General features: G+C 38.5%; 1 long non-coding RNA gene across 1 annotated transcript in view; it reads right to left on the bottom strand.

Moving 5' to 3' along the window:
* Positions 1-3,110: 3,110 nt before the first annotated feature.
* LOC127564614 (uncharacterized) overlaps positions 3,111-23,470 on the bottom strand; it is a 40,078-nt gene continuing 19,718 nt past the window's right edge. Inside the window, exons 2-3 of the long non-coding RNA XR_007954319.1 lie at positions 6,808-6,879; positions 3,111-4,295 (exon numbers count right to left, since the gene is read on the bottom strand). This is a non-coding gene — a long non-coding RNA (uncharacterized LOC127564614). The remainder of the gene's footprint in view (positions 4,296-6,807; positions 6,880-23,470) is intronic.

The following is a 23,470-nucleotide window of genomic DNA, read 5'->3' as shown; positions in this document are numbered from 1 at the left end:
AAGCTGGGGCTTGAGCTGAGTCTTGAAGCATTAAATAAGGGATTCTAAGAGGCAAAAGTGAGGAGAGAAAGCATTTCCATCATGGGAGACAGAGGACAGAGGGGATATAGTTGAGTGTGTAAGTTTATGCTACTTTGATACATCAATTTGATAGTATTATCTATCTATATTTTATTTTTTAATACTATTTTTTCTTTTAAATAGTATTTTCTTTTTTTATATTACATGTAATCTACCTATATTTTAAATGATCATACTTTCCTTTTATAGAAATAGTAACCACACCAATCATATACATATTTATTCATAAGCTCTTACAGTAGGATGTAAGTTGTTTGAAGGAAGAGACTTGTTTTGTTTTTCTCTTTATATCTTCAGAGTATAGCAGTTTCCCACATATAGCAAGTCCTAACCAAGTGTATTGAATTTCTGTTAGATTGTTTAGTGTGGCATCCTACTAACTTCTACCTGGTAAATTCTAGTAAAACAAGAAGTCTGCTTATATTAAGTGTTATCTCTCTTACATTCCTCAAGGGTCAAGACCATTTGACTTGCTTTACCTGGAAATCAGAAAAGCAACAAATGCAGTGGATGTTCGTTGACAACGACCTGAGCCATACATGGCCATTGATAGTCATTTTGATCTTCATCTTTCTACTGGACTTTGAGTGTCAGGCTGATGACTGCGCCCAGTCATATCCAGTACTCATAGCTGATTCATGTACAAGTCAAGACATTGCCTCATGATGTCACTGATCTTTGACGATGAGGGATGAACAATAACAAAATGGCAATGTGGAGAGAGGCTTAAGAATCCTGGAAGCCAAAGGGAAAAGGGACCCACATGTGCAAGAATGTTTGTGGCAGCTCTTTGTGTAGTGGCTAGAAACTGGAAACTGAGTGGATGCCCATCAATTGGAGAATAGCTGATAAATTGTGATATATGAATGTGATGGAATATTATCGTTCTATTAGAAATGATCAACAGGATGATTTTAGAGAGGTCTGGAGAGACTTACATGAACTGATGCTAAGTAAAGTGAGCAGGACCAGGAGATCATTGTACACAGCAACAACAAGATTATAGGATGGTCAGTTCTGAAGATGTGGCTCTTCTCAACAATGAGGTGATTCAGTTCAATTCCAGTGATCTTGTGATGAAGAGAGTCATTTACACCCAGAGAAAGGACTGTAGGAACTGAGTGTGGTTCACAACATAGCATTTTCACCTTGTTTGTTGTTGTTTGCTTGCATTTTGTTTTCTTTCTCATTTTTTTTCCTTTTTGTTCTAATTTTTCTTATGTAGCATAGTATTTGTGGAAATAAGTATAGAAGAATTGTACATGTTCAATGTTTATTGGATTACTTCTGTCTAGGGGGAAGGGAGGGAGAACATTTTGGAACACAAGATTTTGAAAGGGTGAATTTTGAAAACTATGTATTTTGAAAATAAAAAGCTATTATGTATACATATATGTACCTATGTGTATATATACATATAAGAATAATCCTGGAAGCCAGGAAAGCCATGTTGTATAGTAGTAGTAGAGTAGAGCAATAAAGAAGGCTGAAAAGGTGCTATCAGAGATAAATCTCTTAATCTCCCTGGATCTCCTCATCTGTAAAATGAGGGATTTGGATTTGATGGACTCCAAGATCCCTACCAGATCTGGATCCAGAAACTCATGAGTCTATGACAAGTAGATAATGTCATAACATCTGTTTGGCCATTTTGCAAGTTTTTTAATTTTATAAATATTTAATTGCTACTATGGGGAAAACAAGGTTGCAGAGAACAGTGGATTTTGACTCACTTGAAATAAAATACATAGGCAACACTAAAAGAACCTAGAAAATCTTTAGAAAGATAACAACAGAAGAAATATTCAAAGAATATACTAAGAAAATATAATAAACAATGAATATTGCTATAGATTATTATATGAATTTTTCATATTGTCTTTTTAAACATCTTTTTCCTTCCCTACTGTCCCCTTTCCTTCCCATATTTGAAGCAGCTGCTTGGGAAGTTAGAAAACCATTAAAGATGTCTAGATGAGAGATTACTTTCTATCTCTACAAATATATGCTAGTTTGTTTTGAGGAGAGGAATTGTTAATTCAGTCATTTTGTCATATCCAACTCTTTGGGGTTTTCTGGGCAGAGAGACTGGAGTGATTTGTCATTTCCTTCTCCAGCTCATTTTATAGAAGAGGAAACTGAGACAAACAGGGTTAAATGTCTGGGCAAGTGAGGCTGGATTTGAACTCAGGATCTCCTGATTCCAAGCCCTATCATCTATCCACTGCACCACTTAGTTGTTATTTTGTCTGCTTTCATTTTTCAGTCTTTAGGGGAAAGTATGGGAGAAGGAGTCCAGAGTAGTAATTTCTTCCCATAGAAACTCCCGCCACTGATGCTTGGGGCATCTAAGATAGAATATGTCAAAAGCGGGGCTTGTATACCACTTTTTCTGTCTCTGAAAGTCAACTCCATCTATTGCACCACCTTGCCCTTCCATTAGTTCTTCATATAGCTTAGTCTATTAACTGCATCAAGTTGTGCCAAATTCTATAATGTTTATTGGATAGAAGTAAAGACTATTATTCTAGGGTGGCTTTAAAAAAAAAATCAGAGCTTTTAAAATCAGTAGATAGGAAGACCTTTTTTCCTCTATAAAAAGTGAATTCTTGTTTGCTATTACTTTAATTAATCTTCTTCACAACCCACTAGTAGACATATGCTTAATTTTTAAAAGGCATACTACATTTTAAAGCAGTTATTTTGAGGGTGAGGGAGATTTGCTTCCTAACCACATTAAAAAATTGAATTACTAATTGACAGCAAAGCTAATTAAAATAGATATTTATGAAGTCATCTGGCAGTGAATGGTTTAAAATTCAACAAGTGAATTAATGGATTTAAAAGACATATTTTTTCCATGTTGTATTTAATGGTCAATTGGTACTGGAAATATCAGGCATTTTAATTGTACTATTTAACTAAAACAAAACCCAGTCCCTTGAGTATTCTGGCTGTATCCTTTTCTTTAACAATCTTTTTTTCTTCAGCAGTCACAATACATCATTACACAATACACAATCAATGCATTTTTTATTAAAATGCATTTTTAATGTTTTAGTTACATTTAATTTACGCATTTGGGGAGTATGAAGATTTGTTTCAAGTAGGCAAAGCCAAGAAATGCAAAATATTGTCTTGTGAATATAGCAAAAACTCAGTTTTCATTTTCTTCTCTTTGTTTATTCATAATCTAGAAAAAAGGGGGGGATTTCTTTACTCTTTTTAAATAAGAAAGAGAAGAGTTTGTGAGAACAGTATTAATTGAGCTTCCAATATATGGACTATTGTGACCAATTCATAAAGTTCTCCAACATCTTACACATGATATTATTTGAATTTATAATCGTTAGTCCATTTCTTTACTTTTGAGCTTTAAAAGATCTTAAATTAAAGTATTTAAATAATGTAATCTATTTAAATCACAGCTCCTTCCCTCCAACTTTAGGACGTATGCCAAGAGATAAATCCATTAATATTAGGGATAGTTTGGGCTGATGAGAATTTAAAGTGGGCTTGGGATGGAGAAGTTGGAAGGTACTGCTCTCATTACTATTATTTCCCAACACTTGGCAATTTTCTTTCTTTGCCGTTAAGGTCCATCCTTCATTGTGCTCGCCTTTCTAGAAAATACAAGAATGACACCGGCAGCTGTAGAGCAGACTGACTGTAGCTGGCATGAGAGTGGAATCTATTTGTACTTTGTTCACAGTGGGTCGATCTTTTACTTTTTTATGGCGGAAAGGATAAATAAGCCTTTGGGTTCCTTTGATGTAAAAGGCAAAGGAAGTGTTCAATTATAAAAGAAAAACAAGCAAATCGAAGGTTTGTGGAGTATAGTCTCCCTTTTACAAGGAGCCCAATGACAATTTCTACTGTTTTAATGGAGACTTGGAGAGTTAATTCCGCTAGTCCTTTCTCCCAGAAATGTGACTAAAAAAAGAGTTCTCTTTATCTTCTTTTATGGAAGGGACAGCCGACTTTTTCACCCTTCTTTCCTGCCAAAATGGCTCAGTATGTGCCCCTAGCATCAGCGTTAGCATTTCCTGAGAACTTTGTATTCATGCTCCGGATTAGTTGTGTTCCGTAAATAAAAGTGAGTGGGTACAGGTTACATTTTACTTCCAACAGATGCTCCAGAGTGGTTCAAAGCACAGTAGCTTCAGAAAACAGGATATCCTTGGACTGTGAAGTTAATTTGTCCCATGTGCTGCCTAGAATACCAAAAAATTAGTCACTCCAGCTGACTTACTGCCAATATATGTTCTCTTTCCCATTCTCCCTTTATCCCCTATATGGTATTTTAAAATGACATATCCTGTTAATGAGACAGAACATATATGTATATGTGTATGTATATATGTATATATACATACATAGACACATCTATTGTTGCCATTTAGTCAATTAGTCATGTCTGATTCTTTGTGACCTCATTTGGGATTTTCTCAGCAAAGATACTGAAGAGGTTTTCCATGTCCTTTTCCAGCTCATTTTATTACATATATTAATTAATACATAATATTATTAATAACATTAATTATTAGCATAATATTAATTAACACATAATGTTACATATTATTACAGATAAAGAAACTTAGGCAATTAATAAGTGACTTGTCCAGGATCACATAGCTCATACATGTTTGAGGACACATTTGAATCAGTTTCTTCTGACTCCCTGCTGGCACTCTATACACTGTACCAACTAGCAAATTAATAGATAGATAGAAATATATTCCCTGACACTCAGAACTCTGGGTGTAGGTCCTCTTCACCTAGCTACTACAGAAGGCTACTGCAATAGGTGAGTCCTGCCTGATTCATGTTTCTCCCTATTCTAAGCCATCCTCCATTCAACCATTAAAATTATTTTCCTAAGGGGCAGAGTCAACCCTGTCACCCCACCCCCCACCCATAATCATTGAACTTCATTCACTGGGTGTCTATTTCCTTGAGGATCAAATACAAAATGATCTATTTGGTTTTCAAAGTCCTTTCTAACCCTACCTTTCCAGTCTTCTTACAACTTTATCCCTGCTGTGTGTACTCTTCCATCCAATGACAATGACTTTGTAGCTATTTTATGGACAAAACTCTTCTTCTCTCCATTCTGGGCATTTTCTTTAATTATCTCCTGTGCCTATTTCCTCAATTTCATCTATTGATCTCCCTGGATTTTTTTTCGACTCTTCTAAAATCTTATCTTTACAAGAAGTCTCCATTCTTCTTAATCTAGTACCTTCCTAAAGTTAACTAATTCCTATTTATCCTGCTTTGTTTATATTTGTTTGCATGTTGTCTCCCCCATTAAACTATAAGTCCCTCAAGAGTAGGGACAGCTTTTTGCCTCTTTTTGTGTCCCTAGTGTTTATTTAGCACACAATACCTGGAACATAGTAGGTGCTTTAAAATGTTTATTGACTGACTGATTCAATGTGGATTCAATAATTCATTTACTTCAGATATTTTTTGGTAAGAGACAAGATCTGTGATCTCATTGGTTTAACAAATTTCTAATGAGGAATTTATTATACTAATTCTTCTGCATCTTCTAATCTTAAAAAAAAATTGTCTAGAGCACTGAGTCGTGATTTTCCCATTGTCTGACTCATACTTAAAGACTTTGGCAAACACTATTAGAACTTAAAAATCACTTACTGGGCTTTGAAACTCCCAGATTTCCTCCATGTTGTGATAAAGTATTAGAATAGCATTTTCTACATACCTGTATATATTTATTTGTTCAAAAATCACTTATTTGTGACACAGTGAAAGGTGTTGGGAGCGATTTGAAAATGACTAAGACTTGGTCATACTTTGAAAAGACATTAAAACTCAGTTTGGGGATATATGACAAATATACAAGTAAAGAAGCAAATTAATAAAAATGTGATGTTTTCATAAGAGGATCCTAAAGCACTTTATCCAGGTTCCTAAGGAAACTACTTCTATTTGCTGTTTTTACTTAAGAAAATGGACTGTTTTTGGAAACTTGTAGCTTGAATTTTTGATCACTGCAAATTTTCTCTTAGAAGGATATTGAAAGGGCTGATTAGAACACTGATAGTGGAGAATGGGGAGAATTGTTCATTCTCTATGATAGAGTACAGCAACTATTTCTGAAGAATATGAAATATTGCATAATTTGAACACCTGAATGAGAGTCCTTGCTAGAGGAAAGCATCAAGATATTGGTTTATGCCTTTTCATGCCTTTTCATAATCATAAGCTCATTAGGATAAATTCCACAAGATTTTGTTTTCTTTACATCTTTCATTCAATTAATTGATGACAAAGATGTAATCTAATGTGGAATATTGCTTGCAAAAACATTCTCTTCTCAGCCCTAATCAAGGATGCCCTTAATTTATAGATAGATTATTCTCGTGAAGTTATTTACTATTATCACAGAAGAGAATCCAAGTCAGAGAAAAATTCTCAATAGATCTTGAAACCTTTTAAATGTCTACTTTTTTTGAATGATATTGTGGTAATTGAATCAAGCCCCAGAACATTGTAGAGCCCCCTAAATGAGATGCATAATCACTAAAGAATTTGACCTATTGAGGAAAAACACAGTTTTGAACATCTAAGAGCCTGTTATATAGATTATATTGATATGCAGTTAGCTAAACAATATAGAGAGTTTGTTTAGCCATACATGTCTTGGAGAGATACTGCAAATGGACAATGAGATGGACACAGACTGAACAGATAGATTACCTTTAGGAAATTTCAGAGTTCTTTTAATTATCCTTAGTTTTCTCCCTGGATCTCTGAGCCTCTGTTTCTCATCTGTAAAATGACAATAGTAATGACTATGGCACTCTACTTCATAGGGTGGTGGTTAATTCAGTCTTTATACCGCAGTATAGTGTTTGATGGTAAGAATGAATGCTTGCAATGTCCCATGATGAAGACTTTCATTCTGTTGATTAATCAGTGATAGTGAGTCCAAATCAAAGATTAGGATTATAGAATATAGGGAAAACCAGGTAGTACAGTAAATAGAACATTGAGCCTGGAGTGTGGAAGGCCTGAGTTCAAATGCAATTTTAGATGGTTTTACTAGTGTGACCTTGGGCAAGTCAGTTAATGTCTTACTGCTCAGTTTCCTCATTTGCAAAATTGGGGGTAAAAACAGGACTTGCCTTGAAGGTTTGTTGTGAGATCAAATAAAATAATAATTCTAAAATGCTTAGCACAGTGACTGGCACTCTCGGGGAGGTTTTCTGGAGGCAGCTTTAGTTTCAGTTCAGATCAATAATTACCCCAAATGCAGCCAGCTGGTAAAAATGCAAACGTTTATTTTCTCCTTCCAAAATAGCCCAGTTAGTTGAGGTCTATCTCTCTGCTTGGTTCCAAGAGCTCTTGCAGATTGTCCTTTGCTTCTGCCTCTGCTTTCTTCAGCCACCAAGCCAGCCAAATGGAAAAACGGAATGGATCTCTCTTGCCTCGGAGAGAGGGCTTCTGGCGTAATTCCATAATTTATATAGTGCACTATATAAATGTTAGTTATTTTTGTTTTTTTTGATTTATTAGAGATAGTGAATCTAAATCAAAGATTAGAATTTTAGGATATAAAGGCAGCTAGGTGATATAGAGAATAGAGCACAGGTTCAGAAGTCAGGAAACTCAAATCTGGCCTCAGACCTAACTGTGTCACTAGACGAGTCACTTAACCTCTATTTGCCTCAGTTTCCTCATCTGTAAAATGGAAATTATAATAGCACCTGCTTTCCAAGGTTGTTGTGATAAGCAAATGAGATAATAATAAAGCACTTAGTAGAGTGTCTAGAACAGTGAGTACTATATAAATGTTGACTTTTAGCTATCAGTGATGAAAGAAACCTCACAAATAATCTAGTCCAATTACACACACCTTTGTCTGACATGTAAGGAAAATAGATGAATTTACTTTTTCTTTCTTTCCCAAATACTGATTCCCATGGAAAACAAACAAATCAAGAGGTTACACAAAAGGAAGAAATTAAATGCTCAATTATTTCATATCATTTGCCAGATCAATTTTCCTGAGAATTTGGATATCTTGTCATGTAAACTGATGTTTATTTTCATGTTTGTCCATTAGTATAGGTATAATTTATAAAGGTTAATATACAATTACACAAAGCTAGTCTTTTTTTTTTTTTTTACAAAGCTAGTCTTAATGAACTAAAATTACCAGATTAGGCAAGCAAGTAAAAGGTATAAAAGCAATTTATTTGTTAATCTGCTTTGTACTTTGAATCATTCTAAGCACTGAGGATACAAAGATGAAAGAGAAAAGAAAGAAAAAGGAGAGGAGAAAGAGAAAGAGACTGAGAGAGAGAGAGACAGAGAAGGGAAGGAGGGAAGGAGTGAGGGAGGGAAGGAGGGAAGGAGCAAGGGAGGAAAGGAGGAAGGAAGGAAGGAAGGAAGGAAGGAAGGAAGGAAGGAAGGAAGGAAGGAAGGAAGGAAGGAAGGAAGGAAGGAAGGAAGAAAAACCAATCCTGTCCTCAAGGAGTTTATATTTATTATGTATGTATGTATGTATGTATGTATGTGTGTGTATATATATATATATGTATATAAAAAATACACATACACATAGACAGTCATAATAGATAGAAAGCTGGCCTCAGGATTAGAGAAACCAGTTTCAACTCTTAGATCTGACAACTAATAATTGTATGAACCTAGGCAAATCAACCTCCCAGTAACTCAGGCAGAAAAGATGCAGAGGACCAGCATTTATAGAATTCTCTCATTAGGATTTCCTAGTCTGGTGAAATCATTGGTCCAATCCAAAAACAAAAGTATACCTCCCCCAAAGCAAGATAATTGGAGAGGGGAGCAATAGCAGCTGGGAATGTCAGAAAAAAAGAATATTCCTCTGAGTCTAGGGGATGGTACTTGGGCAGAATTTTGAAGGAAGCTGGAGATTTTTTGAAATATAGGTAAGGAGGGAATTCATTGCAGCTTTAGGGAGCTAGGGAATGTTGCATATAAGGAAAAGCAAGTAAGGCAGCATTTGTGAGTGAAGTTAGGAAGGAAAAAAACTTATTAAGCACTTACTATATGCCAGACAATTTTCTATAATACATATATAAGCAAAAAGAAAGCCAGTTCCTGCCCATAAGAAACTTATATTGGGGAAGCTTAATGGGGAAAGACAACTCATAAAAGTAAGTTGAAAAGATGTGTGTCCGAGTGGGGAGGGAGGAGAAAGTGAAGAGAATATTCCCACTGGAGAAAGGTAAAGAAGCTGGCTGAACTGGGTTTTGAAGTGAATATAGCTGACTGGGTACTTTCTCAAGTGAAGCTTCCAAGGATGAACTCAATTGAAGAAGGAGACCATAGAGTTGAGACAATGTGAGAATATAAGGCTTCTGGAATGGAGGTCAGAGACCCGGGAGGTTACAAGAGCAACTTTCAACTGCAAGAGCAGTGATGTGTTATAAATCTGGAAACGTAGATGGAACCAGATTGTGAATGGCTTTACATACTTAAAAGAAGCTTGTATTTTATTCTAAAGGCAATAAATTGCCACAGATGTTTTTGAACAGGAAAGTGACATAGTCAAACATGTATGTATGCATTGATGAAATGCTTCCATTGTTAGGAATATATCCCAAAAGTTTTATAAAATACACCAATAAAAAGAGCTATTATTCAGAGTTTTTCACAGAAGCTTTATATGCAATAGCAAAACAACAACAACAACAACAACAACAAACCCCAAAAATAAACAAGTGTGGTGGTTAAAATGATCTAAATGGTAAATGATAGAGAATTGGTCAAATAAATACTACTTCATTGATGGAAGGGAATATTTTACATTGGAAATAAAAGCCAACAAGTATGGAGAATACAATGAAATATTTAAATACATTTGTGAATAATGCAAAGCCAATTTAAAAAAAAAACAGAAACAGGATTAAGTACACACTAACTATAGACATGCAAGAAGAAAAGTGAATGAAAAGGAATGAACAAACAATCTTAACAGGGAGTTAGAAGTGACTGAAAAGTTCTGGTTTTGTTGAAATTGATTTAATTATGTTTAAAATCAAAAAAATTTAAAATTGTGTTAATTTTCAATATTATTTCTAAATAATTATTAAATACATTTTCAAAATGTGTGTGCCATTAGAAACAAAAACTTGAAAGGAGGTGTAGAAACAAGGATGGAATGTGCAGATGGCTGAGTTCAGTGTAACTCAATGCCAAAAAATGGGGAAGCATCTGCTCAGTTAACAGTAAATCAATATACGATCTTCACAAATGAAGAATGGCCTGTTTATACCTCTCTGTAGCTTACTTTTGGCTACAAACTATATCACTTTGTGCAAGGTTTGGGGCTGTCTTTGATCCTGATTCCTTGAGCTGTATAACATGGCTCCAACTGGTAACTTCCATTTTGGATCAGTGGTCTTCCTGCTATTTCCATTATTCTTCTTAGTTGTGAGGCTCTTCTCTAGTCTTTAGATTCTAGAAGACAGAATAGTGTATTGGGGAAGATATGGGTTCAAGAAAAACCCATAACAATCATATGAAAGATTCCTCCAGTTCATTAATAATTGCAGAAATAATAGCTTTCAAAATTACTATTCTCATCTTTTGTCATCCTTGATGGTGTTGAAAGCACTATGGGGAAAGAGCTAATGCTAATTTTAATACATTATTGGTGAAATGGAATTGTTTCAACCATTCTGGAAATCAATTTGAAATTATGCTTCAAAAAATTATTAATGTTCCACAGTCTTTGACTCAGTCTTCTAGACATATGTTCCCAATAGATCAGGCACAAAAAAAAAAAAAAGGATCCATATATACCAAAATTTTGATAGTCTCATTTTGTGTATGGGTGCAGTAGCAAGAAACTGAAAACAATGGATTAAGAAATTCCCAAAGAAATTTGGTACATGAATGTAAAAGCATATCATTGTATCATAAAAATTATAAGTATGAAGAATTCAGAGAAACATGGGAAAATATATGAATGAATTAAGATTGAATTAGAACTAAGAAAAATACAGAATAACTACAACAATATAAATGAAAAGAACCCCCCAAAATTTAACAGTATTATATAATTATAACAATCAAACTTGGCCCTAAAGAAAAGTTGAGAAAATATGCCTTTACTGCAAAGATGGGGGACTACAAGGTATATAAAATATTGCTTATAATATCAGACATGGTCAATGAGTTGGTTGATTTTTCACATCTGTGTGTGTGTGTGTGTGTGTGTGTGTGTGTGTGTGTGTGTAGGGATTATTGCTTTAAAATCTTTTTTTCAGGAAAAGGCTTGTTGAGAAAGAAAAAAGTGAGGCATATATTCAGAAATGAATAATATGCAAAAGCAGAGGACATCAATTTTAAAAATTAATTAATGCTGACATTATCTGGATACATTGAACAAATCATTACACCTCCCTCAGCCTCAGTTTCTTAGAGGAGTAACAGCATTATTGTGAAGAAAAATACTTTGAAATACTATATAAACATGAACTACAATTATTAAGTATGGTCTATAATTGTGATTGGTCCAGAAAATTAATGTGATCTCCACAGTGGACCTGGAGATTGACTGCCTGCCTACGGTTGGCCACCAGCTTTACTAAGTATTTTTAGTTTGGCCTAGTTGTTGATGCTGTGTTGATACCATGCTCAGCTGTCAGTCTGCTGACAGATGTGCTCAAATTCTAGATCCTTATCTCCAATTGCTCCTTCTGGTCATATAAGGTCAAGACAGCAAAATTCAAAGACATTTTTCAAGTTTTGTGTTGACAGTAAAGATATGGAGCTGTTTATTGGGTTTTCTATGAAAACGTTGATACTTGACCTTACTCTTTCTCAAACCTTAAAGTAAAAACATATAATCCAGTGCAATGATATGAAAAGGGAGGGAGAAAAGAGAAAAGGTGAAGAGAAGGGCAAGGGTAAGTAAGAGGATAAGGAGGGGAGAGAGGGAAAGAGGGAGGGAGGGAGGGAGAGAGAGAGAGAGAGAGAGAGAGAGAGAGAGAGAGAGAGAGAGAGAGAGAGAAGATACAGAAAGAGACAGAGAGGCAGAGAGAGAGAAGAAGAGAGAGAAAGAGAGGAAGAGAAAGAGAATGAGAGAGGAGGAGAGAGAGAGAGAAAGAGGAAGGGAGGGAAAGAGGGAGAGTTAGAGAGAAAAGGAGGGAGGAAAGGAGAGGGAGAGGGAGAAAGAGAAGAATAAGGAGAGGGAGGAAGGGAGTAATCTTTTTTTTTAGGACAATCATCCATGTAGAATAATTTCAAAATGTCTCAAATATTTTATAATATCTGTTTTCTTGAGATGAATGTCTGCCTGTAGCAAAGTCTCAAAAAGACTCACAGATTTCTCTGTTTTTAAAGAATAGTATGTTGTGCTTCACTTGTCTCTCCCATCCAATGTTCCCATTTTCTTGGTAGTAGAGCCAAGGTAGGTTTGAAGAAAAAGAAAACAGTACTTGCTCAGTTTCGTTCTGGAGTTGCTTAAGTCCATACTTTCCCAACATGGCACTAAAAACTGCAATTTAGTTTATTTTCTTTAAGTTGCTGCTTTACTGCCTACATAGAAGCAATAAATGAAGAATAGCTGTTTCTGAAAATGGAATCATTAGATCTGACTCAAATCCTAACATTTCTAGTTTTCAGACTCTGGGCAAAACATTTCATTTCTCCAAACCTCATTTTCCTTATTTTAAAAACAAAATAAATCAAAACAACAACAAACAAAACAAAACATGTGACCTTAAAGGGTTTATTGTGGGGAAAACAATTTTTAACCTAAAGGTTCAGTAAAAATTTAACTTTTAAGGATGGGCAAGATTTGACATGCTGCCCGGCATCCAGCCTTGAAAAGACCATGTATCAATCTTTCACGATCTTCACTGCCCCCAGGAACTCTAAACTGATAGAGAAGATATTGGTTGCCAATCAAGATTGTAGAAGTTTTGGTGAGATTTCTTGCATCGTTCAGGCTGGTGAACTATTTCTGGCAGTTTCCAAACTCTACTTTCTCGGTACTGCACAATGTGAGATATGATTTAATTTCAATGGAGAGGAATCATTAACCGAATACTCTGCCCTTCCAGATCCCATGGACTTCTGGAACTAGACAAAGTTACTTCTTTTGGGTGGAGGGGGTCTCCCTGATAGGTCATCTAAAGTTGAAGTTAAATTCACAGTGTTTAATTGTTACACTATATTAATTTACAATAGGCTGTTGTTTTTTGTGTACTTGAGCTGTGATACAATTTCATTTTAACTTTATACACTAAAACTAAACACACACACACACACACACACACACACACACACACACTCCAGAATATAACCCCGTTCCCACCAATACCAAAATCTCCGGTCTATGGGACAGCAATCATAGGATTAAAGAAGTCAAAGGATAATATTCTGCATAGCTGCTTATCCAAAAGACCTCTAACTGGAACCGGGAAGAGGAGCGCTAAGTAAATTCTCTTTGAAGGGCAACCATCGTACTCTTCAAAACCGCAAAGCAGACTTGTCCTGGGCCAGGTCTGAGAGATCATGATAGAACCCACTGGCTCTCGTTGGGCACATTTTCCCCCTAGAGGACCAATGCGATCCGGAGAACCTTAGCTTTCTTTCCCAGTGCCTACGGCTCTGAAATTTCTCCAGCATCTCTGTCTAGCTATCTCCCGCGTCCTTCGCTTTCCCCCTCCCCCCACGGTGCTGATTCTGTTTAGCAAGCGAGAACAGCATTGTCTTTTTGTCTCTGCTCTCGACTGCACCCAGACAGAGGGGAACAGCCTGTTGACATCCCTCGTGGTAAATTGAGCAAAGGTGCAGGGGTGAATATCTAAAGTTGGAAGGGAGGGAAAAATAACCGTCGGCTCCCCCCACCCCACTTCGCCCTTCTCAAGGTTTCTTCGCGTGAATATATGCCTGACTTTTTTCTTTCTCAACAAGCCTTTTTCTGAAAAAAAGATTTTTAAGCAATAGTCCCTACACACACACACACACAAACACACACACACACACAGACACAGAGAGAGAGAGAGAGAGAGAGAGAGAGAGAGAGAGAGAGAGAGAGAGAGAGAGAGAGAGAGAGAGAGAGAGAGAGAGAGAGAGGTGGAAGTTTCCAGAGCTTCGTACCGCAAGTCACTCCTTCCCTTACTCACGCCTTGCCCCCACAGGATCTCAGTTTATTGTCAAACTCCTTTAGGAAGCCCAGGAAGGATATCGGTTTGGGGTTCTGGGAGGGCTACGTTTAGCAGCCTCGAGTTTTGGGGCTGTCTCCTTGTGCCAGTTTCCCAGTCCTTTTTACACCGGCGTCCGGGGCGCGAAAATGTCAAGTAACCTCCCTGGAGAGGGAGGACACACACACAAAATACGCGTGTACACACACACACACACACACACACACACACACACACCCCGATCCCTCCCTCACCCTACCTCCCTATGGCTCAAAAATTCGCTTAAAACGAATGCGATTTCCCTCCTTAAGGTGGACTGCTGGCTCAAAAGTGGGGGTGTCTTGGCGCGTCCCTCCTTGTCTCCCCGGTGGCCCAGTCACCCGGCAGATGGAGAAGGCTGGAGCAGGTCTGCTTGGGATTACTGCTCATCTGCAGCAGGACCTAAGTTTGGGGGTGGTGGCAGCGGAAATGCAAGTACAAGCGGTCTAGAGGGGTCCGGGATAGCCTACCCTGCTAAAAGCTGCCATGCAAGCATCCGAACTCCTTCACTTCGGCCACGAAAGCTTCCGAGCTCCTTCACCTCGGTGTCGAGAGAGGGAATTTTCTAGAGTGGCCCCGACGTCTGCGCCAAACCTGTCCACCTTCTCTGCTAACGGAGTTTACCCCAAACTTCTAAGATCCCAATAATTGCACCCAAACCGTGGGCGTGTTCTTCCGAAGCTGTCCAGTCTCCCCGGTTCCGGGAGCCTAGCCCCTCTGTCTCGGGCCACAAGCACACAGAGAGACCGCGACCCAGGGGTACCCTGCACCCCTCTGGCACAGCTAGCCCAACTGGCTACAAAGTCCCCGTCGCAGGTGCCTGCGGGGCCCCTACCGTCCGAAGCCGGCCTGTGCTTCCCGCCCTCCTTCCCAGCCACTTTCCTCTCCAGGAGGTCGCCTTGCTCGAACTTTGCCCCGGCCTCTTTTAAAAAGGGTGGGAGGTATGGCGCACTGGCTATGGTCTAGGTGGTGGTGGAGGCTGGATTCAGGGGGAGCCTGGGGAGAAGGCGGCTAACGAAGGAGGCTCGTATGAAAGGGGGGAGGGAGCATCAGCTCAAATACCTTTGTGTGGGACTTTAACACGCCCAATAATTCAGCATATGGTTTCCGTGTCTCGCTGGCTGAATACAAAGAATGACTCCGAGCCAAGGGATTCTCCCAACACCGAAACCAAATGATCCTTATTTAAGGGGTGCCTGAGTGGCAGGAGGATGGATTTTTGGTTGAATTGCAATTAAGGGGAGATAATTACGCCCTGAGCCTCTCAGTATATTAATATTTATAGCCTCGGGGCTAGGGAGAGGATTTTTTTTTTCTTTCTTTCATTTCTCCGGTTTCCCACTGTCAGTTTTGTTCCCAAGCCCCCGCCCACTCCGCATCCCTTTAATCCCCCCTCCTCCCGTACACACACACACACACACACACACACACACACACACAATTTCAATCCCTCCCAACAGAGCATGGGAGCTCTGGTTTCTGCTGCCAAGGATTCTTGGATGACCTAGGAAGGGAAAACCTAGTGGGTTAACTAGGGGCATCTGAGTGCAGCCTTCGGGGCTTCTTCTAATTAAATGTGCTCTAATCGTTCGGTAGATTGATCCCGCTTGAGAGAGTGATCCCGCAGCAAGCGTTGTGAGACCCAGTTGACTAATGCAAATGTTGCTTGGTGTGCCGGCTCTTTTGCACGGATAGGTAGGATCTATGGCCGCCCCCGCCCACCTCAGGCACTGAGCTCCTCACCTTCGGCGCTTTGCTCAAGTCCCAGGATTTCACATTATTAATTACACAAATATTGCATCGCCTGCAATATGCTTCCAGTTCCCAGGACATATGTGCTAAGGAATTGTTCCAATAATTAGGCCTCTGTGTTTGAGGCTTGCCTGCCTTCCTGCCTGCCTTCCTTCCTTCCTTCCTTCCTTCCTTCCTTCCTTCCTTCCTTCCTTCCTCCCTCCCTCCCTCTCTCCCTCCTTCCTTTTATTTCTTTCCTTCCTTCCCTCCTCTTCTTTCCTTCCTCCCTCCTTGCTTGCTTTAAAAAATGAAAGAAAGAAAATAAAACGAGAGGAAAGACGATTGAAGTGAGAATAATATTAATTGACATTCATAAACTCACAAATCTACAACAGGCAGAAACAAAAATTTTATTTTGCGGATGAAGAAACTAGGCCCTAGAAAGACAAAGCAACTTGGCCGTGAAAGTAGGTAAGAAGAGCAGTTAGACTTAGGGCCTTTGATTTTCAGGTCAGGACTATCTTTCCCGACGTTGTCTGCTCCTCACATGCTGGGGTATAAAGTATGCTCAGTCTTAGCCCCATTTTACTGAGGAGGAAACCGAGCACGAGAAAAGAGACGCCCTTGTGGGAGATGCGCCAGCTAATGAATGTGATCATTAGGGCCTGAATAGAAATTCACATCCTCCATCCCCAAACACAAGAACAGAATAGATTTTCCACCTTGCCAGGACAGGATGGCCAGTGGTTTACTACATAAAACAATTTTTAAAGAGAAAGCAAGGGACAGCGCCTGCTCAGGATTGGTCCTAGCCATGCTACTGCTAAACGTGACCAGGCTTCAGGCCTCGAGGACAAGACTAAGGCAATCCAGTTTGCAAAGGAGCTTTCTAACCCCTTCTATATATGCGTGGGTGAGCGAGGGAACACACACACACACACAGAGTCACATGCATACATACACACACAGTCACATGCATACATACACACCGTCCTTTAGGCTTTGATCATCAAACCCATCTTCACCAGCCTGCCACTCATCACACACACACACACACACACACACACACACACACACACACACCTCGTCAACAGCCTTTGACCCAATTTGGAGAAGGTCCATGAGCTCCTCTAACCCCCGAGATTTGCAGGAGGCTCCACCAGGAACGTTCCTCCTTTCTGCCTGCTTTTATTAATGTGTCTACCAGTCATTTGGAAACGTTTAACTGACAATTGCAATTTGTATTTCTTGGCGTTCACTGATTTATGATACTATCCTCCCGCCCCCAACCGAACAATGGGGGGGGGGGGAGATGGAGGGACTGAGGCGAGACTGGACAGGAGGGGTAGGGTTGTACATCTTGCCAATCGGGAGCTGGGGGCTGAAAGTGTCCCCGCCTCCCTTCCCTCTACCCCAACCCCCCTGAAGGGCTTCCCTGCCCCCACTCTGCCCGCTGCCATCAGCAGCGCCTGGCGCTGATCAATTCTCATGTAATAAACGAGTGATTCCCCTGGGAGCTCGGGCTCGTGGTTCCCATGGCAACCGTGACTATATACTCGAACCTTCCTATCTGAATCGGGCTGCTGTAGGAGGCTGTAGGAGGCTGCGCTGGTCCATGGAGCTTCCCGAGGCTGCAGTTGCTGCCTCCATCTCCCCAGTCGCCGCTGCCACAGGGTCCACAGCCACTACGGGCTCCGTCGCCGTCGCGGCGGCTCTCTTCTTCCTCTTGGTCCTCTCCCTCGCCGTCCTCATCTTTCTGCGTACGGGTCCGCTGACCCGGGAGGTCTCGAGGAAGCGGCGAAGCAAGGAGGATCCCGCGGCGCTGAGATCCGGCACATAGCCGGCCCCGCACAAAGGAAAGCTCCCCCCTCCGTCCCGCTCGCTCCAGAAGAAGCTCTTTCCCAAGCCCCCAATGCCGCTGCTAACCACGTCGCCCCTCGCTGCTGCTCGGTCTCGTTCGGCCTCGGGCCAGTTTTCAATGCTAAATGCATCTGGTTTGGGGCTCTGGCAAACAATGAGTGACCGGGAAGACTAGAAAGAAGTGTGTTTACCGAGAGGACCAAGAAAGTTGAATTACATTGATTTTATTGATCGTGCATTATGTTCTATCTTCGTCTGTAGACAAATAGCCTCATAGACATACATACAAATGTTCTTCCTAATCTCTGTTGGGCAGTAAGAAAGGGGCAAAAAATCAAAACAAAAAAACCTGGTTTGTGGCACAAAACACAAAAATGCCCTTGTCTAATTGTCCAAATAAACGTTACTGTATCTTAATTTACCAAAAGTGGAATTAAGGAAATGAGCTGACCAATGGTGCTTTATGATAACTGAAAATGACAAATACAATAAAGTATTCTACCTGTTTGTCAGTCCAGCCTCATTTTATGTTAGCTGAACTAAGAGAGAGGGAAGGGAGGGAGAGAGGGTGGGAAGGAAGAAGGAGGGGAGAGAGACACAGAGACAGAGAAAGAGAAAGAGAGAGAATATATCATTTTGTTTATTATTTTATCATAGGATAACGCTCGATGAAAATACATAAAAGCATTTCACTGCTGTGGCTTGTTAGTCACAGTTCAAATACAGATAATATGATTTATTGATTTTCTTATTTATTACTTTCAATAATTCCCAGAAATGTTTTAAGTACCTGTCATGTCACCCCCTTTTGTATGAAAAACCAAATCCAGAACTCAAAAATTTGTCAAACAAAAAAGGAACTGGTTGTTCAGATGTTTGTCATTAAAATGTATTTGTATGGATTTTTTTCAAATGTATACACAATTCAATAATTGTAAATGTTATTTTTAAAAAAACACCTTCTCAGTTGACCTTTGAGGTGTGAGAACTTTTTTTTTTTAATAAATATTTTCAATTTCTATTCCAGGGAAAGATTTATTCCAACAATGTTGTTTTAATAAGAGTTGTTGATCATTCTGTTCAACAGTGTTCTGCTGGAAACAATTTATACTGCTGACTGTTCCTTTTACCAGGATGTTTTCCCATCCACCAACAGTGAATTCTGGGAAAGATCCTTTATAAATGCACAAGAGAGGGCATGAGTCCTGTATAGCTAAGAGAGACTGGCAGACTTATTTAGATGACTCATCAATTTTATAACCTTAGATATCTTAGCTTAGTTTAGAATCACAAATCTCAGAACTGAAAAGGACTATCTAGTTTATTTCTTTGTAATATAAACTGACAAAAATACTATAACATCATTTATACACATTGACTCCAGGCATTTAAGAGTATAGAAGCATGTTGATAGACAATAGCAGCTTAATTTATTTCCAGAATTAGCAACAAGAACTTAAATCCATAAGAAATTTAGAACCTAATACGATCAACTCAAAGATTCATTTTTAGATTATGTCACCACATTTGCAATAGATACTGGAGGAAAAGAAAATACCAAAAAAAAAAAAAAAAAAACAGAAGTCTTAAGTCATTAGCCTAATTGACATCATGTTACCAATTCTGTGGTCAATATATAGTTAATGCTTCATTAGTGATCCCTGTTATTTCTATCACACTTTGCTAATATATAACATTTCCTTTTCATACTGAAAAAAGTATGTTAGGAAAGATGTTCTTTTAACAAACCGACTAATATAAATGTACAAAGCCCAACTACCTATCCACTTGTGTGACTTTTTTATTTAAACTATAGTCACTTAATTGTCTTCCAAGATAAAAGGGAACTTTTTTGGTTTCTTTTTTTTAATCTTTCCATCACCAGCACCTAGCACAGTGCCTGTCATATAGCACTTATGTCCTTAATAAATAGCCTCTAGGAGGAGACATATAAGATATATGGACAACCCATGACACAGAAGAGACAATAATAGAAATTGAAATTTAAGGTTGAAACAATTAGTATTGGGTCAGAGTTGAGTGGAGGGCCTAAAGGGGGCCAACTTTTCCCAAACATCCTTATGATTCTGATTTATAAAACTCCACATGGGGGGAAGGTTTCTCTGTAGGTAGAATTTTGTCTGCAGGATCCTAAGTCAAGGGAAATACACAGCTAGTAATTCTAGCAGCCCCCTTTTGGAAGAAATGTTAGTTAATGTAACTGCAGTCTGGCCACGTTCATGCCAGTGAAATTCTGGCCTGAATCAGACTTATCTTTCACAACCCACAAGTTAAAATCTAATCCAACTGGGGTGAAAGACTGTTCAGAAGGTATGAGTAACAGCAAACAGATGGTTTTCATTTTTACCGAGGCAAGTGGAGAAGGTTCACCAGTCTGCATAATTTAACATAGAGTTAAATACACAATATTTCAGTCATTTCTAAAGCACTGATCCCAATACAAATCAGCCTCTAGGAATAAATGCTGACTAGATTGGCTATTCTTAAAGAGAGAATGTAACAGTCTTAGCCTCTTGAAATTCCTAGCTCCCTTCAAAGCTTAGCTCCCGTGTTACTTCCTGTATAAAGGCCTTTCCTGATTATTCATTTTCATGCTCTTCCTATCCTGGAAATTACCTTATATATTTTTTGCATTTATCTGTGTACATTCTACAGAAGCTCTTTTGAGAGCACAGACTTATTTTGTCTTTATCCCCCCAGCCCTATACATATTAGGTGTTTAATAAATGCTTGCTGAATGTTTCACGAATGACACTGATTTTAAGTTTCATGAAACCAATTTCCATCCTAACGACATGTAATTTAAGATGTTTATGTGACAAACACATGTATTTGTATGTCTTTTCTGAATGGAGTCAGTTAATTCTGATTATCTTCTCACCACACATGTTTGGGTTCACTGGCTGGACCCCAGATATGTAATCTCCCATTCTATGATGGGAAAGCCTAGGAAATAAAATCATCAGTCTGGTAAACAAAACAAAATCCTTCCACAAATTGTGCAGTTGAGTTTTCTGACAAAGTGAAATCACAGGGATCTGTAAAACTACACTGTGAAGGCTGACCCTCACTCTTTCAGAAAGAGACAGTTTTTCTTCTAATTCAGAAGCACCTTATTTGAACAGAAATTGGTGGTCTGTTAATTCAGTCAATTATATGGTTAAAGAGGCCATACTCCCTGACTTAACCCCCAAGTGGACCAGTTTAATTTCATTTCATCAGTTTTTATCCTGTATCCATAATAGTCACAGCACAGGGCTAGATACTAGTAATCATATTTTAGTTCATAACGCTGGTTTGGACTTGAGCTGTGACTAACTAGCTAGTTCAGGATTCCACGCCTATGCTCACAATTAAAGGCCAGTTAATTCAATTCAGTTGAAATTCAATTCATCACAACTAGTGAGAAAATGAACCCAAGTCCAAAGCCTATAGATTAGTAATACCATCTTATACAAAGGGTCAAACTTTTTAGTAAGCACTGCAGGCCAGTATAACTAAACCTCCTAGAAGAGAATGTGGAACATACTGTAAATAGCCCACATTTGAAGCAGATTCCACTTGTGGAATTTTGAAGTGACAAATTTGAATTTTAAAAAACAACAAGGAGCTAATTTGTTTTGTAGAATGCAAGGCACTTTGCAAATCTTGAGGCACTGTATAAATGTCAGCTATTGTTACTTTTAGAAGATGAAACCTTGTGTTAAAGGAATTTTGTCATGAAAGTATTTTTTTATGTTGAAATACTGTACCTACTGGCGCAGTGTGATATTATAGGCCAGCTCAGCTGGAAACTGAAAACACTCAGACAATAGGGAATAAGAAGGTACACTGAATCCTAGGAACAGTATATTTGGAGACGGGTGTCCCCTGGGGGAAATTCCAATGGTCCAAGGAGAAAAGGAATAACTGTAGCACATAAGAGAAAGCCATGCATCCAGAAAATGCTATAAAATGCTGTAGGGTGAATGCTATGTATTTTATATTATAGCATCTATAATTCCCCAACCCTTGCGTGTTCACATCAGTCTATTAGAGGGATTTCTTCTCTTTGAGATGGACCTTTTGCTTAAAAGTCAAGGCTAAAAAAAAATTTATTTTACAGAAATTCATTTTTCCAGCTAAGTAGGCTGGGATTCATTTCTTATGTAAAATGAAGAATGGTTTTTATGTTTTTTTAGTTGATGTCCTCTAGTTCTATAGTTTCTGAAGGACTAAAATTGTGTATCTTTTATCTCTGTGCCTTTCCCATTCTTGGAATACATTTCCTTCTTTCCTCAAAGATGCAGTTCAACCACCATCTTCTTCATGAAGTCTTTTCTTATTTCCACAACTGCTAATGTCTTCTTTCCTAGACTACTATGTATTTACTTTAGATAAGTTTGTATTTATTACTTTATATTTATGCAGTATATTTTCAGATGTACCTGTTTGCTTCCTCATTAAAATGGAACATACTTGTCAATAGGGACTGTCCCCCTTTTTTTTGGGGGGGTGTATTTATATCCTCAGTATCTTGCATATAGAAGGAGTTTAATGAGGGCTTATGGTTGATTAACATCACCAAGAAAGCAATGGAATAGTGTATGGCAGTTGTGAGCAGGCTGCCATAATTATCCATAAGGAATTCAGCAGAAATGATATATAGGATGCCAAAGAAATGAGTGATCAAAAAGAGAAGATGAGCTAATCAAGAAATGAGCATGATGGGTAACTGGTGGACAGTGAGTATCATCACAATGTTAAGCACCTCCTGAGCAGTATTTAAGGGAGAGATCAAATCTAAAAAATCTAAACCATTTTACTACTATGATAGCTATCATTTTGAGTAATTGTGAAGAAACCATAGCCAAGTGGAGAGAGAGTTAGTGTAGGAGTCCAGAAGCTGTCAAAGGGCTACCAATCTGCATAGGAAAGAGGAATTTTACACTGGAAACCTCCAATCCCAAAGAAATAATAGATTCTGACCCCCCAAAAATGCATTTGTGGCTAGGTCATAAGAATGAAGGATTAAGAAGAGTTCATTTGTTAAAATATGTGTTTATGAGCAGGTCATAAGAATGAAGGATTATTTATTAAATACATTTATTAAAGTTTTCCTCTAGTAGTCTTTACCAAGCTGGAAAAGCCTTAAGTATAGACATGATAATGAACATATTTCCTTGTGTTCTGAGAACCAGCTTGATTAAATGTAGAAAAACTGATTCTCAGAAGATTGGTCATTGGACAATAATTATTACAATCACCTTTTGTCATAGAAGTTCATACAATCCATCTACTATGATATAGAAGGAGCACATGCACTGATGTAAACCCAGATCCCTAAAGCTCTGGAGTAAGTATGTCACAGAGAGATAAGGATAAGTAATGCACAGAGTAGGAGGGTATGGATATGTGGGGATTTGCTTCAGTTTGGGGAGTTCCATGATGATTTATATAATAAGCTGAAGGGGAATAGAAGAGTGGGAAAGAGAGACAGAATGACAAAGATAAACAGAGAGGAATGAGAAAGAAAGAGAGAGAGAGAGAAAGAGAGAGCGAGAGAGAGAGAAGGAGAGAGAGAG

This window comes from Antechinus flavipes, chromosome 5 (genome assembly GCF_016432865.1).
Source record: "Antechinus flavipes isolate AdamAnt ecotype Samford, QLD, Australia chromosome 5, AdamAnt_v2, whole genome shotgun sequence".
In the NCBI taxonomy this organism is placed as follows: Eukaryota; Metazoa; Chordata; class Mammalia; order Dasyuromorphia; family Dasyuridae; genus Antechinus; species Antechinus flavipes.
Note: the sequence above shows the minus strand (reverse complement) of the source record. Positions and strands in the feature narration are given on the sequence as shown.